The sequence below is a fragment of the Hordeum vulgare genome, chromosome 4H (genome assembly GCF_904849725.1).
Source record: "Hordeum vulgare subsp. vulgare chromosome 4H, MorexV3_pseudomolecules_assembly, whole genome shotgun sequence".
Lineage (NCBI taxonomy): Eukaryota > Viridiplantae > Streptophyta > Magnoliopsida > Poales > Poaceae > Hordeum > Hordeum vulgare.
In genome coordinates this window covers 441004965-441024010 of record NC_058521.1, presented here as the reverse complement: position 1 = coordinate 441024010, position 19046 = coordinate 441004965, and positions in this window count along the sequence as shown.

Below are 19046 nucleotides of genomic sequence, written 5' to 3'. Positions count from 1 at the left end.
CACATTTATGCAAAAACATACCCAAGTGTTTTGAAACTTTGAGCACATTAACTACTTTCCTAATCTGGTCCCAATTTGAGTTTGTTCTACAACCCCTAGAAATAATCTTTCAAAAATTCTATACAAATTTAGGGATGTCAAGTATAGCATGAGATCCATTTTTGTGCAAAAATCCAACTTGGTGCTTTGGAAAAATGTATCAAAACAATCATTTTTCTATTCTGGTCCAATTTGATAATTTGCACTACAACCTTAATTTTCCTTGTCTAATTGCTTTGAAATTTTTCATGCTTGTATGGCACCCTACCAAAACCTTAACTCCAAGGGTTGAGCCCCATTGGATGATTTTAAGTGCATGTGATAATAGCTTCAAGATTCTATTCAGAAATATGTTTTTCAAAATTTTGCATTAGCTAGTTTTGATTTTTGCCAAACTAATCTCACCACCATTCTTAGCTCCCTGAGAGACCCGGACCTGGAGTTTTCGGGCACTAACAAACACCAGTGGATGCAAGTAGCTCTCTGTCGAGGAGGTTATGTGCATGACCAGATTTGGCACATGATAGAGTTTGCATTGGTAACTTACTCCCCTGGCCCAACATTCATGTCCATCCACTCTTCCTTAGTCTCTAGCCTACCACTGTGTGTTTGCATAAGCATTGGAGCCCAATTTCCTGCACTAGCATTTTGTTGAGCATCTGATGTGCGTGCTCTGGCATGCCCAGAGCGCATGTTTTGCACGCAGGTGCTGAGCAACCGCGTCCCCGCTCCCCCTTGCCCTCTCAATGGTCGCACAGGAGCGTCAACCCCCTCCCCTGATAGTTGGTCGCCGCCCCTATGGCGAACAGTGCAGCGGAAGCACGAAGGCCGTAGCTCCTTCTCTGCTGCTGGGGTGGCCGGCACCACCGAAGCCATCCCCACCCGCCAGCTGTCCCTGGACCCTCTGCCCCGCATCGTCCGCTTGCTGCCCCGTTGCCCTGCTGCCTCTGCTTCGCCCTGCTGCCATTGTTGTGCGCCTGAAGGTCTGTCTCCGGTGTTCTTATCCGGAGGTCGCCGCGGAACCGACCTAAACCGACTATAAATGGAGGCCCCCGAGCCCTCTGAACCTCCCAGCAGCCTACCCTGACCAGTAGCTCCCACCTCATCGCCCCAATTTGGCCCGAGCTGCTCTCTATACTCGCCACTGACCATAATGTCGCCAGCCATCCTTGACTAAATTCCGGCTGCCCCTAGCCCCTCTCTTCTCCCCATGGTCTTGGCTATCCCGTCCAAGGCCTCTGGAACCCATTCCTAGTGTCGTCTTGAGTCCTGAGCGCCATAGACCGGAGTTGGGATCGCCGGAGTTTCCCTGTCCGCCGTGGTGGAAAGGGCACTTGCCCCCAAGCCTCTCTATGCCTCATGTGGCTCCTGAGGATGGGGTTCTCACCCTTGAACTTGTCGGTGTGCTCAGCTCCAAGAGCGAGGCCTCCTAGCGTTGGGGAACTTCGCCGGAGCTCTCTCCCTGCCCCTGTTTTCCTATGCGTGAGAAAAAGGAGAAGACCCCGACAGGCGGGCCCCTCCTGTCGGTGAGCGAGCCATAGCCCCGAGTGGTGTAGTCCTCCCTGGTGTATTTTCCCTCTTAGTAAAGCGTAATCAGACCGAAGCGTTTTCTTTTATATTGGTTTTTAAAAACAGAGTTGACCAGAAAGTTTGGCTGGCTCTAACTTTTAAAATACAACTCCAAATCAATTGATTATTTTTCCTACCTGTTTAGAATTTCATCTAGTTTATTTGAAGATTTATTTCAAAATTATTCAAACAACTTTTGTGTTATGTTTTATGTTGTGTGTTGATTCATTTTTTTAAATAGGATTTTGAAGAGAGGATACCTACTCCAAGATGTTGGGGTATAGATCACCCTCCTCAAGCCCTAAGTCAAGCATCTCGGATTTAAATTTGCATAAAGTTGTGTGATGCTTGTGGTGGTGCATATATTGTGTGATCTTTTTATGATGATAAAAATCTCGCATGGAATAATACCTTGCATAATAGCATGTGATGGATATTGATGTTTATTAGTTTGAGGAAGGCAAGTGGTGAGTGGTTATTGCCTCATACTACGTATGCTATGTTGGTCTAGATAACCTCGGAGTAAGGTGTGTCTGGTGCAAATGATACCATAGTCTGACGCCTCGTGGGACGAGAGTGGTTAGTGAAAGCATGCCTGGTGTGATGGTAGTAACCCGGAGATAATCTCTTCAGCATGATTGTGTGGTACTAATCCTTGCAGGAATAATATTAAACCTCCTAAGTCGATCGTAGATCGAGTCTTGTCTGTGTTTCACCTTACCCTTCGTGCTACCACAGTTTCCTGGATAATGGGTTCGGTATAGTCAGTTGTAGACCTATTATCAGTCACGCACCAAGTAGAGGGGCCGAGATGAAGGTATCCAGGGCCGTGGACTAAATCCAGTCATCCGGTCAGGGGGCATGGGTGTTTCCGGTCTGGGACCGGAAGGGAGGGCACTCCCCGTTAGCGGGTGATATAAATTTTGATCCCGTGCTAGTCGAGGTCGGAGCCTCCCTGTATTATGGTTTTGCCTTGGGAGCGTAGTCCGGTTGAAGTCGGGCTTCGCGGAGGAAAAATCGGTGTGTGCTGGTTCTGAGAGTTTACTTCTAAAATACCGTACGCGGGATTAGTCCGAGTGACTATCGGAAACTGTGGGCTATGGGTAAAGAGTACACCCTCTGCGGAGTCAAAATTATTCGAGTAGCCGTGACCACGGTCAAGGACGACTGTTTGACTAGTCAAGTGTCGGTCTGAGTGCTGGTCTCCGGAGGAAGTTAAAGAAATCGTGAGACTAATCCGGAAATGTGGTGGATGACCCTATTATAATTATTACTATGGACTCACCCCTATGATTATGTTTGTCGAATATCCCTGGGACGGTTCTACCTCCTGGATATTCTTCACTTATTATTATTTCTTATAAGCCCTTTTCATGGTGTTGCGCAGACGCCCGACTGTGGCATGTTTATTGTTTCGTATAAGCCCTTTATGTGGTGTCGCTTAGACTCCCGACTGAGGCATGCTTATTATTATTATTTCTTATAAGCCCCTCCTGTGGTGTCTCTAAGACACCCGATTGTGGCCTATTATTTATTTTAAGCCCTTTTTGTGGTGTCGCTCCGACGCCCGATTAGGGCATGCATATCATTCATTATTACCTTCCTTGCTCATTTATAAAACATTGATGGAAAAATTGTGTATCTGCATGAATGCATTCATGAGTTAAACTCTAATGGCATGATATAATTGTTAGAGGAATTTGCATGCATTCTCGCCTGCTTAACTTATATGTCTTCTTGATGTTTGCGAGTACATTCAAAGTACTCACTGGCATGTCCCTGGCTATTGTCTTGGCCAGATGGCGTTCGGGAAGGAGCATGATGTCGTCAGCCCCAAAACATAGGAGTCAAGGATAACAGCCTTGTGAGATAGGAATTTATCCAGGTTAGTTGTTCTTGTGGGAATGGAGTCCCATGGGCACTGGAGATTCCTCGAGTCGCTTCCGCCTCAACCTTAGACTTTTTTTCAACCCAGTAGACCTCATGGTCTTGTAACCCTGATTTTGTATTTTTCTTGGATATTCTGTATCAATTAAGTGTCTACCAGCTAACGGCAATCCTGGGGCTGGTAAACATAGAGACCTGTTTTCTGGAAATTATTTTTAGAAAAACACGTCGCTACAAGACGTATCACTCACCCTTTAGGATTTGCTAGTCTTGATACCCTTGCTAATGAGATTGTTCAATCCCTTAAAGGCTCGTAGATTACTACGACAATAGGTGTAGGTACAGGTGAGAGCGATGCTTTGACATCAGAGCAATGGTTGTTATATTTAGAGTTCTTCTTCTTCTTCTTAGATCACCATATGATGGGTTCTAGATCGGCAACCTCGGAATAGTAGGGTGGACGTCATCTTCCCTCATTTGTTTTCATCCATAGTCAAATCCCGCTCTTTTGTACGATGATTGCTATGTATTGATGTATTGACAGGTTCCTGTCTCTCAGGCCCCTCAAACCAGGGGTACCGAGGCCCATCGTCCGTGGCCCTAGGCAGAACACGGTTGGACAAGCCTGGCTCGACCCATCAGCAAGCCTTGCAAGGAAGACCCTCGCGAGGGCCCTTGCCTCGCAAGGGAAGCGTCTGAGGAACATCGCAAAGGGCCATCCCGGAGGCTCTCGCGGGACAGGCTCATGAGGTGTGAGCTGACGAGGGCCTCATAATCCCGTGCCTCCACGTGGGTGACGCAAGTCGCGCAGGTGGCGGAGGAGCGGTGCTGTAGGATCGAAAGTATGTCTAGAGGTGGGGTGATTAGACTACTTGACAAGATAAAAACTTAACCTTTTCCCAATTTTAAGTGTGGGCCAGTTTTAGCAACTATGACTAGCTAAGTACACCCTACACATGCATATCTAAGAGTATTGCAGCGGAAAGTAAACATGCAAGTGTAAAGTAGGGGGTAAGGTAGGGAGATAATATGCAAAGGTTGACATGGCGATTTTTGGCATGGTTTCGGTAGGTGGCGGTATCGTACGTCCATGTTAGTGGAGACTTCAACCCACGGAGGGTCATAGATGCAAGAGTCCACAAAGGGCTCCACCACAAGGGGTCCATGAAGAAGCGACCTTGTCTAATCCACGGCGGCTTTCGTCCACACAGGACTACCGTCACTCATGGTAGATCTCGATGAAGTAGGAGATCTCCTTGCCCTTACAAACATATTGGTTCAACTCCACAACTCAAAGTAGGAGGCTCTCAAGCGACAACTAACCATTCTAGGAGGCACCACCCTCTAAAAGGCAATATATGCGGTACAACAATGAACTCCTTGCTCTTGTGCTTCTAAAGATAGTCTCCTCAACACTCAATCACTATCTCTTAGATTTGGCAGGGGTAGGAGAGATTGATCTTGTGGAACGCAACTTGGGGAGGCTAGAAATCAAGGATCAAAAGGTTGGAATGGAATCTCTTGATCTCAACACATGAGTAGGTGGATCTCTCTCAGAAAAATGGATATCGTAAGTGTAAGTGTGTTTTGAGTGCTTCCTCTACGAGTGAGAGTTAGGTGGAGGGGTATATATAGGCATCCCCCGAAATCCAACCGTTACAACAGTATTGCCCAACTCAGTGACACCAAAATTAATATTGGTGGTACCGAGTTGCACTAAATGTGGAAACTTTGGAATTCTCGGTGAGAATGATATAGGAATCTCGGTGGTACCGATACGATGAACTAAACTGGTTTCCAAACTTGGTGAGACTGATTTCAAACTCGGAAATTCCGAAACTTGAAATCATGTCAACAGAATGTCGGTCACCAAATCGCGGTGGTGGGTTGTACCGAGATGGTTGGTTTGGCATAAGATCTGTATAAGTGTATAATTGGTATGGCCGAGTAGGAAACTTTGGTGGCATCGATTTTTCATAGGTGGCTTGGGACAAATATATTTTGGTGGGAAAGTAGTTGAGTGTTTTTTGTGGCTATTTCTAAGCACTTGAGTAACCAATTCATCATAATACCTCAACCCCTTTTAATAGTATTGGCTTTCCTATGGACTCATAGTGATTTCTCACAAAGTATAAAATGAAGAGTCTTCTTGCTTGAAGCTTTAGCCAATCATATTCCTTCCTTGCATCAAAGGGGCATCTCAGCACAATCCTATAGCCAAAGTATCTTTCAAATTTTCTGAAATGTACTTGAATAAACTCATTAGTCCAATGATGCATATGTTGTGATTAATTACCAAAACCACCTTAGGGGCAATTGTGCTTTCAAGCTCCCTCTTTTTGGTAACTGATGACAACATATAGATCAAAGCTTTGAAAAAAGATATAAACAATGATTAACATCGACGCTTTTAGAGGTATGTGAAAAGCAAGAGCTCCCACTAAATTTGTGCATTATTTTAAATTTGCATTTCAATGCAAGTGCACAATCGATTATAATTATGTGTTACTCTTCTATGTCACATACAACTTGGTGGTGCGCATAAATGACATGAATGAATAGCAATGCACATAACACCAACAAGCAAGTGAATGATCATGATGTAAATAGCTCAAAGGTCATAATGTGGTAGAATCAAACAATCAAAGCGTATGATCAAACACACATCTAAACATATAGAGTGATCCAAAAGACCAAAAGTTTTGGAAAACCAAACAAGAGCAAATAAAGTCAAACTCTCTCTCTCTCTCTTGAAGCCTATTGATATATATACTTCTCCCCCTTTGGCAACAAGTGCCAAAAAGTTCAAAGGTCTAGTCTAAGCATCTCTCTGGGCACGATCTCCTCCAGTAGCAGAAGTTGGAGTAGACAAGGGAGCATCAACAAAGGGTACTACAGATGTTGCTTGAGCTAGAGCTGGAGGTGTAGGCACTGGAGGTGTTGGAGCAGGAGCTGAAGCTTGAGTTGATGAAGAAGGCCTTTCTTCCAGTACTAGCACTACTGCTAACTTAGTCTGGGTCGTGAACCGAGTGTTAGTACAAAGAGGTGAATTATCATCATCGTTATCATCATCATCATTTAAGCGTGGAATCTTTACTCAGTCAACTTCATGCCGAAGCTGCGGAAGAGTGCTGGTCAACTCCGTTACCTTCACATCCAGGTCGTGGAAGTTGTTCTCCATGATCCTCTCTAAACTCTTCTAGTTCAGAAAAATCTGTCAAATATTCTTCTCCATTCCTTGGATGGTTCTGACCAAGAAAGACAGATGTTCATCTCTGGTTTTAAATTGTGGTGGTTGAGCTAGAGCATTCCTAGCAGCCTGTGCAGCTACAGCCTCTGCTGCCTCTCTAGCTGTAGCTGAGTTGGGATGGGTGTCATCCATCACAACTATATTATCCTCAAACTCAGGCTGAAGTGGCAAATGAGGAAGATCAAGCTTATATGCATGCTTGCCAATCTTAGCATTTATGAGCATGTGAATGTATGGTGCATATCCGCAAGATCTCTTTTGGTGTGTAGCAGTCCTACTGACAGTCTCAGCAATCAATTCCATCACCTTGAAGCGAATGTGGGTATCTAGATGATGCAACATATTGATGGAATAGCCTCTAATCATTTTATCATCACCTGATTTCGGCATCATGGTATGTCTCAAGATAGTGTTGGTAGTGGTTATCCCTTCTTGCAACGAATAGACAGAGCCAAGCTTGTGAGACGGTAGATAGTCATTTGGCACTGGTTTGTACATATTATCCATGGAGTTGTGATTCATCTTAGGATCTGAATACACATCCAAGTCCTCTTCATGTGACTTTGGAGCACCAATGATAGTATCCCATTCTTCAATTGTGGCTTCATATCTATGACCATTAGTCATCCAGACAATTGTGTCGTCTGCATAGAAAGGAAACATTGAGTAGAATTGCATAATCACCTCATCATTCCATGCAGTCATCTCTCTGCCAACAAACTCTTCAATGTCAACAAGATTGAAGATTTCACTCACGTGAGGAAAGAAATCTTCACTCGCTTTGATGTATTCCCAGTCGACATATCTTATGTCGCTGACTACTGGACTCTTGTCAAATAGAACTGTCTCATAGAAATCTTGTTGTTCCATTGTGTGAAAGTGGGGATCAACAGCATTTATTCTCCTCACAGCATCTGGATCAATGGCTCTCCACTTCCTCAACCCTGCATCTCTCCCCTACTTCATGTCTTCATTAATTGGATGAGCCTCATTGTGAAGTGTCAGATGATGTCTTAGCTTCACGAGAATAGGTGCATCCTCATCTTCTTCCTCTGCAGCAAAGGCTCTCAAAGCAGTGCCTTTCTCTTTGACAGCTACATGTATGTCCTTTGTAGTCCCCTTGGGAGCTACACGCTTCTTAGGAGATGAAGGTTTTGGTGCAGATTTCTTGGGCATGGCATTATCCATAAGATTCTTCTTCTTTGGAGGAGGGGCCTCAACTGGTATTTCTTCCTCCTCGTCCTCAGCATCAGCACTTTCTGCTGGATCTTCATACATTGAGGTTTGTCTACCAATGACATGAATAACTCTCTTCCTAGGTCTCTTCACAGCTGGCTTCTTAGTAAGCTCAGCCTCACAAGGTTTGGTATACTCCTTCCTTACTACCTTCCTGACAACAGCCTTCTCCTTCTGCTTCTGGGGAACGGGAACTTCAGGAACAAAATCAGAATCTTCTTCATCTGAATTTAGCTTCTTCCTGGACCAGGTAGCTGCCTTGGGCATGCCATGGGAGCTGGAGGTACCTAGATCATAAGGGGCCCTCTCAGGACTAGTGCGTAAATCAGATTCAACATGGGGCTCACTAAAGTTATTCTGACTGTCATCAGAACCTAACATCTTGCAAGACCAACACACAAGCAAGCTAGCACACTGGCAGACAAGCAAACAAGCTCACCATATGAAAAGATATAGAAGAGCTTCAAAAGATAAGCATCACAAAATTCTAGAAGTTTTGTCAAATTCGAACTCTAAAAAAATAGTTTTAACTTTCAGCAAAATTGGATTTTAGTTCTACCGAGGTAAAAAATTCGGACCACCAAGACACATGATATCTTTTAAAGAAACTTGGTACCCCTTTTTGGTTTCACCGAAAATAAGAACTCGGTTCCACTGAGACCATTCAGCAACCCTAAAACTAAAATTGGTACTACCGATTTTCTCAACTCGGTGACACCGAGATTCAATCTAGTGGACTGTTAAACCTAAAATCTTCGTTGCTCGCTATTCTAAAGGATTTTTCTTCTGGATAGAATACTTGCAATCATGGATTGAAATAGGAAGAACTTAATTTGCGCAAGAATTAGACGGGGAGCACAAAAAGTGATTGAATCCATACACTAACTTGGTGTGGATCCGCTACGCCATCAACGACGGTGAAGATTCCGTAAGACGAGTACTCCAATGGCGAGGGCACACATGAGGATCAATATTGATGTCCATGACAACCAGTGGTGCTGAGAGGCAACGTTTGAAAGAATTTGTTTAACAGTCAGGTCCGTTGTTATATATATCCCCTCACTATCGGTGACACGAAGTTTGATTTTTGGTGCCATCGAGTTCCATAGCTATCTACTAACAGGGCTCAGTGAGGCTGAAACGCCAAACTCGGTGTACCGAGATGAATAAAATGTGTCAACCCTTGGCTTCGGTGGGACTGATATTTTGAGCTTGGTCACACTAAGATGCACTTTGGGAGGTTTTGGAATTGATCCCTTGTCGAGACGAATCTCTGAGTGCTCCTCACACAGAATATCCCTAAAGTGCTTGCTCAAATTTTGTTATGTAGCATGAATAGAATTTGAGACGAGAAAGCATAGATAGATAGAGAAGGGTACTTAGGCATTCTTGTATATCAAATTGGCCAAATAAAATTGAAATCCAAATAAGAACAATTGGATATCCTCGAACGAGCAAAAATATGCATACCAACATACTCACACAATAAGATGTCAAACAAAACATGGTGAACATCCACAAATATTCTAGCATTTGTCCAACACTTTGGCGATGACGAAGTCAGCTATACATGAGTATATTGACATAAGAGACAAGTAAGAATACTTGACCATAGGTCATACTCATCTATTAAGGACAAGTGGGGTTACCACTTTTACATAATGCATTAATGTGTTCACATCATTTAGGAGACGCCTCTACTCAAGTCTTAGAGTATAATTCCCCCTAGATGTGGCATTCCCCCTAAGAGGGATCAACTAACCTTGGGTTTTATTGTAGAAGACTTCAAGTAGGTGAAGTAGTGACGGATTCTCATTGTTGATGAATATCAACTAGAGTTGGGAGAAATCCTTGTTGTTTCTTACTCTTCTCACCTACATGGGTTAGTCCCAAAGAAAAAGGACAAACACAAGAATATCTATGGACATGGAGTGAAATACATGGGAGGTGATGTGCAAAGATGCATTAATTACCGTGTCCCTTGCTCACCTTTGAGGGAATGTGCGACTCCTTGAACTAATGCATATGGTTGAGGTTGATTGCATGTAGTTGATAACCCACAAGTATAGGGGATCGCAAAGTTTTCGAGGGTAGAGTATTCAACCCAAATTTATTGATTCAACACAAGGGGAGCCCAAAAATATCCTCGAGTATTAGCAGCTGAGTTGTCAATTCAACCACACCTGAAAGACTTAATATCTGTAGCAAAGTATTTAGTAGCAAAATAGTATGTAAGTAATGGTAACGGTGACAAATGTAACAGTAGCAGTTTTGTAGTGATCGTAACAATAGCAATAGGAAAGTAACTTAGCAAAGTTCAATATGTGGAATGCTCACAGGCAACGGATCAGTGATGGATCATTATGTAGGATGGCATTCATCATGCAACAGTCATAACATAGGGTGATAGAGAACTAGCTCCAATTCATCAATGTAATGTAGGCATGTATTCCATATGTAGTCATACATGCTTCTGAAAAAGAACTTGCATGGCATCTTTTGTCCTACCCTCCCGTGGCAGCGGGGTCCTAATGGAAATTAAGGGATATTAAGGCCTCCTTTTAATAGAGAACCGGACTAAAGCATTATCACTTAGTGAATACATGAACTCCTCAAACTACGGTAATCACCGGAAATAATCCGAGTTATAGTCACCCTGGGAGATGCGGATCATAACTCGTAAAAGGTGTCGATAACTTGCAAGATAGGATCAAGAACACATATATACTCATGAAAAGATAATAGGTTCAGATCTGAAATCATGGCACTCGGGCCCTAGTGAAAAGCATTAAGCATAGCAAACTCATAGCAACGTCAATCTGAGAACATAATGGATACTAGGGATCAAACCTTAACAAAACTAACTCGATTACATGATAGATCTCATCCAAGCCATCACCGTCCAGCAAGCCTATGATGGAATTACTCACGAACGATGGAGAGAATCATGAAGTTGGTGATGAAGGATGGTTGGTGATGATGACGTCGTCTATTTCCCCTCTCCGGAGCCCAAATCAGACTCCAGATCTGCCCTCCCGAGGAAGAACGGGAGGTGGCGGCAGCTCCGTATCGCAAAACACGATGAACTCTTCTCTCTGATTTTTTTTCTCCCAGGAAAGGAATATATAGAAGTGGAAACAAGGTCGGTGGAGCCTGCGGGACCCCACAAGCTAGGGGCGCGACCTAGGGGGCGTGCCCTGCAGGCTTGTGGCCTGGGGGTCGCCCCTCTCCGGTAGATTCTTTCGCCAGTATTTTTTATTAGTTCCAGAAATATTCTCCATAAATTTTTAGGTTAATCCTAGAACTTTCATTTCTGCACAAAAATAACACTAAGGCAATTCTGCTGAAAACAGCGTGAGTCCGGGTTAGTTCCATTCAAATCATGCAAATTAGAGTCCAAAACAAGGGCAAAAGAGTTTGGAAAAGTAGATACGTTGGAGACGTATCACTATTTCTTGCCAAAATGAATAAGAGTGAATTTCACCGCCGGAGCCACCCCTCAAGAACTTTCTAGTTCTTCTTCTTGGGGACCCACGTCACCTTGATGGGGATCCTTGGAGTTGTGGTAGCACTAGATGAGGTTGTACTAGGCGTCTCCTTTGGAACCCACTCGACCTTAGCTTGGGGTTTTTCTCAAATGAGTCAATGTCCTCCTGACACTTTCCCTTGCCCTTGTGGTCTTGCGGTAGAAGGCCATCTTGAGAGCTTGTTCCCTTGGGAGGAGTAGGATCATATTTCTCCTCTTGAGGAACAAACTTGGGAATGGGATATGGACCTTCTTCCCAAACATCTCCGTTGACATTGAAGTAGCCAACACCTTGCTTCTTCCGATGTCCTCCTTTCTTGCGCACAATTTCCTCGAGTTTCTTACTTCCGACAAGACTCTTGAAGACACCTCTCTATATAATCCCTTTCAATAAATCGTTTTCTTGCTCAAGTGTAACTTGGCTAAGAGAATCATTAGTGGAATGAAGAGAGCTACTAGCAACAATATCATTTGATTTAGCTTTAGGATTGTTGTTACTAGATGAAGAAAATTTCTTGCCTTTGTTACTATTGTTCTTAGGTTTAACTTGTGGAAGAAAAGTAGACAGGAGTAATCGTTTGGCTAGATAAGACGAACTCTCCCTTTGAAGATCAGCATTGATTGCTTTTAGGAACACATGCTCATGCTATAAATTTAGCTTCTCGAAGCATATCTTCTCATGAGTTTTTGCAAACTCTCTATGATCTTATAGAGTAGTTTCATGAGCTAACTTAAGAGTCTTTAATTCTTTAGTTAGTCGTTCAATCTCTTTCTTATCATCATCATTCGATTTCTCCTGACTAGCATGGTAATTAGCAAGTTCATTTTCAATGTTATAACTAGTCTTATCAAAGAGCAAGTCATCTTGCCCTAACAAGTCATCCTGATCACTATCAAAGTCAAAATACTCGGGGTGTGATACCTTGGAGCCTTTTGCTGTGAAGCAGTTTCCAATCCCTTCATTTGGTGAAGAAAATAAGTCGTAGGAGTTGGACGAAACAAGTGCAATGTCGGCAACAACTTAATCTTGACTGTAGTCAGAGTTGGTGTGACAACTTCTCTCATATTTTGTCAAACTCGTAGCCAGAAACCCATTCACCAACATGAGATTAATGTATTCTTCTTGAGCTGCTCTTGGTGTACTAGTCCTTCTTCTCCGATTCTCTGCCTCTCTCGGAGTGTCTTCGTCCATGATGATCTTCTTTGCTCCTTCTCTCTCTGTGAGGTGACTCATCTCTTGAGCTTCGTCTTCTACGTAACTCTTCTCTTCGTTTGTGGTGAGCCGAGCACTCATTGGAAAAGTGTTCGGGTGTCCACAATTGTAGTAGTTTCGGTCACGACTAGATGAGTGATTGCAATCTCTCGCGATGGCTAGACGAATGCTGATGACAACAAATCTTCCCCTTCAATGGCACCAGAAGAATGCTGCTAGCACTCCCCGGCAACGGAACTAGAAGAATGTTGTTGATGGCCCACCAGCGCGTGGGTTCGCATCAGTTTTTGAGGGTAGAGTATTCAACCCAAATTTGTTGATTCGCACGACGGGAGGTGAGAGAATACTCTCAAGTATTAGCAGCTGAATGTGTCAGATTCAACCACACCTGAAAGATTAGTATCTGCAAGCAAAGTAGTAATAGCAAAGTAGCGAGTAACGGCAGTCGTAACGAGCAGTAGGAGCGGCAAGGAAAAGCAGTAGTGACAGCAGTAGAAAGTAGCAACAGTAGCAAGCGACAGTAGTAGCAACAGTAGCAGCACAGCAAGACAAGTAACAGCGGTGGCAACAGTAGTAGCAGCAACAGAGCAAGACAAGTAAAAGCAGTAGCAACAGTAGTAGCAACAGTAGTAGCAACAGTAGTAGCAGTAGTAGGACAAACTCGTAGGCAATGGGTCGGTGATTTGTTTGGATGATATTCATCATGCAACAGCTATAACACGGAGAGATATGTGGCTAGCTCTCGTTCGTCAATGTGATGTAGGCATGCATTCTGTTTTCATACGTGCTTAGGGAAAAGAACTTGCATGACATCTATTGTCCATCCCTCCCGTGGTAGCGGGGTCCAAAAGGAAACTACGGGATATTAAGGTTCTCATTTTCATAAAGAACCAGACCAACGCATTAGCACTTGGTGAACACATGAACTCCTCAAACTATGGTCATCACCGGGAGTGGTTCCGGTTATTGTCACTACGGGGTTGCTGGATCATAACACATAGTAGGTAACTGCAACTTGCAAGATCGGATCTAAAACACACATATATTGGTGACAACATAATAATTTCAGATCTGAAATCATGGCACTCGGGCCCTAGTGACAAGCATTAAGCATGGCAAAGTAGTAGCAACATCAATCTCAGAACATAGTGGATACTAGGGATCAATCCCCATCAAAACTAACTCGATTACATGATAGATCTCATCCTACTCATCACCGCCCAGCGAGCCTACGAATAGATTACTCACGAACGACGAAGAGCTTCATGGTATTGGAGAGGGAATAACGTTGATGATGACGATGGCGACGATTTGCCCTCTCCGGAGCCCAAGGCGGACTCCAGATCTGCCCTCCAGATGAAGAACGGGTGGTGGCGGCACCTCCGTATCGCAAACGCAATGAAAACTTCTCTTTTTATTTTTTCTGGGACGAAAGGGATCTTATAGAGCTGGAGTTGGGGGCCGCAGAGCCGTGTGGGCCCCACAAGCCTGCCCACCGCGACTAGGGGGGTGGTGGCGGAGCCAGGGCTTGTGTCCCACTGGCCCACCCCTTGAGGTAGATCTTGGCACAGATATTTTTGATATTTTCCAAAACTGCTCCCCGTAAATTTTCAGGACGTTTGGAGAACTTTGATTTCTGCACAAAAATAACTCCAAAGCAATTCTGCTGAAAACAGCGTCAGTCCAGGTTAGTTCCATTCAAATCATGCAAATTAGAGTCCAAAACAAGGGCAAAAGAGTTTGGAAAAGTAGATACGATGGAGACATATCAACTCCCCCAAGCTTAAAACCTTGCTTGTCCTCAGGGAACTCAGTTGACAAACTGAGAGAGAAAGAAAAACTTTGACAAACTATGTTTGATCCTGTTGTTGCAACTATGTCTAACTGACAACCAGAATTTCAGCAAGATCACAAGTTAACCACATAAACAAATGACACAAAGGTCTCACGGTCAACTAATATCAATGGCATAATCAGCTAACGAGCAAATAATAATGAGTTTCAAATACCAACACTTCAATCAAAACAAGGATGAAGCAATATGAATAGGTGGTATCTCGCTAGCTCTTTCTAAGACCGCAAAACATAAATGCAGAGCACTTTCAAAGATCAAGGGCTGACTAAACATTGTAATTCATAGCAACGAAGATCCAGTCATACTCATATTCAATATCAATCAAAAGCAAAAGCATAAAAATGACAGAGGTGCTCTCTAATTGGTGCTTATATAAGAGGAGGATGACTCAACAGGAAAATAAATAGACAGGCCCTTCGTAGAGGGAAGCATTGATTTGCAGAGGTGCCAGAGCTCAAGCTTTGAAAACAGAGATACTAATTTTGGTGGCATGCTTTCATTGTCAATGCAATGACCAAGAGTTCTCAATATCTTCCATGCTACTCATGCTATAGGCGGTTCCCAAATAAAAAAGTAAAGTTTTAACTCCCCCACCACCAATCAATCACACTCCACGGCTAGCCGAATCCTCGGGTATCGTCCATACTAACATCAATCCGGGGGGAGTCTTGTTTTACAGTTATGTTTTCGATTTAAGCGTGGAACTGGGCATTCCAAATACCGGCCCCTTTCTCGTGAATGACTATGAATAAACACATGTCGAGGATAACACTCCTAGCATGGAAGATACCAATAGCCCTCTGTCACCACATGAGCGGTTCGGGCATGCAAAACAGATTATTTCTTGAAGGTTTAGAGAATGGCACATGCAAATTTACTTGGAACGGCAGGTAGATACCGCAAATAGGTAGGTATGGTGGTCTCTCATGGTGAAACTTTTGGGTTTATGGAAGTGGATGCACAAGCCGTATTTCGCTTAGTACAAGTGAAGGCTAGCAAAAGACTGGGAAGCGACCAACTAGAGAGCGACAACAGTCATCAAGATGCAATGAGTTTGACTAACATTGAATGCAAGCATGAACAGGATATAAATCACCATGAACACGAACATCATAGAGGCTATGTTGATTTTGTTTCAACTACATGCATGGACATGCGCCAAGTCAAGCCACTTGAAACATTCAAAGGAGAATACCATCCTATCATACTACATCATAGTCATCTCAAAATCTATGTTGGCATTCAAGACAAACCATTATAAGCTCTCAGCTAAATAAGCATGGCATCAAAAACTATGATCTCTAAGTTGTCATTGCAAACATGGTTCTCTCACAACAAAACTAAATCTGGGTCGACAAGCTAGTCATATTTACAAAAACAAAATAGATAGAGTTCATACCAGCTTTTAAGTCTCAGTCACTTCATCATATATCATCATTGTTGCCTTTCATTTGCACGATCGAACGATGTGAACAATATTAAGCACAATGGACTAAGCTGAATTTGCAGGCAAACACAAATGAGAAGACAAAATAATATGGTTCTTTGAAAGCTAAATAGGTAAGCACGTAAGAATCACTAAACATTGTAACCAATATCTTCTACCTTGACCCAAAGAAAAAGAAAACTATTTACACGGGAAAGCTCCCAACAAGCAAAAGAAGAAAGAAAAATCTTTTTGGATTTTCTCAAAAGGACACAAAACAAGAAAACAAGAAAACGAAAAGAAACTAACATGGATAATACAGTGGCAAGGTTTAAACACCGGCTAACAAAGTGAAAGCATAAGCATGAATGTAAAGTTGGTGAGAACATGTACTCCCCCAAGCTTAGGCTTTTGGCCTAGCTTGGTCTACTCCCATGGATGATCCTCGCGAAACCCAAAGTCATAATGGGTGTTATACGGGAGTGCTGCAGCCATTGCCTGAATAGCTTCCTCACGAAGTCGAGCAGCCATCGCCTCCCTCTCATACTCCTCTGCCTCTCCTATGGTTATGTAGTATCTTCGTTTAACCTGAAAGTCAAAGAAAGCAGGAGCAGGAAGGGTAATATGGAAAACACGCTGCCGGTGAAATATCAAGCGGTATAGGAGAGATCCATGATCTCTCTCAAGGAACTGGTAGTGTGTTAGAGCAACACGATCAAGGTAGGCTGTACGGAGAGGAGGGTCTTCTAGACGGATGGATACTCCAAGAAAATTTGCCAAGCATGTAGTATAAACTCCACCAAGAAACCTCCCTCACTGGCATTTTTATTCAGCCTCCTTGCTATTATAGCTCCCATATTGAAGCTCCTGTCACCTGTTATTGCGCTCTTAAGGATACTAAGGTCGGAAGCGCATAGGTGACAATGTGCACCCCTGCCGTTAATGCACCTACCTATGAAGAGGGCAAAGTAGTGCAAGGCAGGGAAATGGATGCTTCCTATGGTGGCTTGCGTGATATCTCTGGTTTCTCCAACAGTTATACTAGAGACAAAGTCTCTGACCGAAGACTTAGGAGCATCATTAACACTACCCCAATCGGGTATCTTGAAAATCCTATTGAAATCCTCCAGATCCACGGTATAGGATATATCATACAGATCAAACAGTATGGAGGAGTCACGGCCAGCTAAAAATTTAAATCTACACACGAAAGAGGCAGTGAGCATAGCATACTGTTCACATTTATCTAGGAGGAATTCTTCTAACCCGGCATTGCGGACAAGTAGATCAAACTCATCCTTGAAACCTGCTTCGATCATGAACTCATCGGAAGGCCATTCACATGGTTGTACTGGTGCGTCCCTTAGTTGAAAACGTTCAGGCTCCCGAAAGGAGAGACGAGGACCCTTGTTACTTGAGGAACCACCATGAAACTTCCTCCTGAACATAATTTCCTTATGCTGAAATTTATGAAGTTCAAGAAAAAGGTGAATAAGGACCAACCACACCTTGTAGAAACTACTCCTACTAGTGCCTAGAGACCGTATCACGCGCTAAAACTACTTGGAACCACCTAAAATCAACTTTTCTAGCTCAAGAAAAGGGTCACCAAGGTAGCAAGAATTTGTGAAGGATAAAGCACTAGAGCAAAAACTAATTGGACCAATGGAGGAGTCACTTACCAAGGAGTATATTCCCCAAAACGGTTCGGAGAATGGTGCTTTGAGCAAGGAGATCAAAAATCACAGCCAAATGAGCAAGAACACGGGTTTGAGCTGCGAAACAAATTTTTCTGGAGGTGGAAGAAGAGACTGAGAGCTGGAATGAGTGGAGGGGGTGCCTATGGGCCCCACAAGCTTGCACCCCGCCACCAGGGAGGTAGGTGGCGGTGGCAGGGCTTGTGGCCCACTGGTCTAGCCCCGAGGCCAACTCTCACGCCCAGAAATTTTCAAAAGTTCTAGAAAAAATCATACTAATTTTTCAGGACCATCAGAGAACTTTTATTTTTGAGGTATTTTTCTCCGGGACGCTAAAACAGAAAACAGGAAAAACTAAAGTAATTCTATCATTTTTCTTCTAAACAAAAGAAAAGGAAAACTTAAAACAAAGGTATGTGACTCCTTGATTCATCCATTTCATGGTCATCGAAAGAAATCCGTCAATGGGCTTGACCAAGTCCTTATGACAAAACCTTCTCGAGTCGCAAGAGAGAACGGAAAATTTTCGAATAGCCACTAAGTCACCTCAATGGGGATATGTATCTCCCCAACAAGCAAATCATACTTCATCTTGACACGAGGAATAGGGCATTCAAAACTCCCAATGAGAATCGATGAAGTCCTTTCGATAGCATTGATGCAATGTACTTGATATCGTTTCTTCGGAAAGAGCACTGTGTGCTCATTACCGTTGACGTGGAAAGTGACATTGCCTTTGTTGCAATCTATAACAGCCCCTGCCGTGTTTAAAAAGGGTCTTCCAAGGATGATAGCCATGGCATCGTCCTCAGGAATATCCAAGATAACAAAGTCTGTTAAGATAGTGGTGTTAGCAACCACAACAGGCACATCCTCGCAAATGCCGATAGGGAAAGAAGTTGATTTGTCGACCATTTGCAGAGAATTTTAGTGGGTGTCAACTTATCCAACTCAAGTCTACGATAAAGAGAGAGTGGCATAACACTAACACCGGCTCCAAGGTCACATGAGGTAGTTCTTACGTAGTTTCCTTTAATAGAGCAAGGTATAGTGGGTACTCCGGGATGACCAAGTTTCTTAGGAGTTCCACCTTTAAAAGTGTAGTTGTCAAGCATGGTGGAGATCTCAAGATCTGGTATCTTCCGTTTATTAGTCACGATATCTTTCATGTACTTGGCATACAGAGACATCTTGAGCATATCAGTTTACCGCATCTGTAGAAAGACGGGTCTTATCATCTCAACGAAGCACTCAAAATCCTCATCATCCATTTTCTTGGATGGCTTAGGAGAAAACGGCATAGGTCTCTGAACCCATGGTTCTCTTTCTTTACCATGCTTCCTAGAAG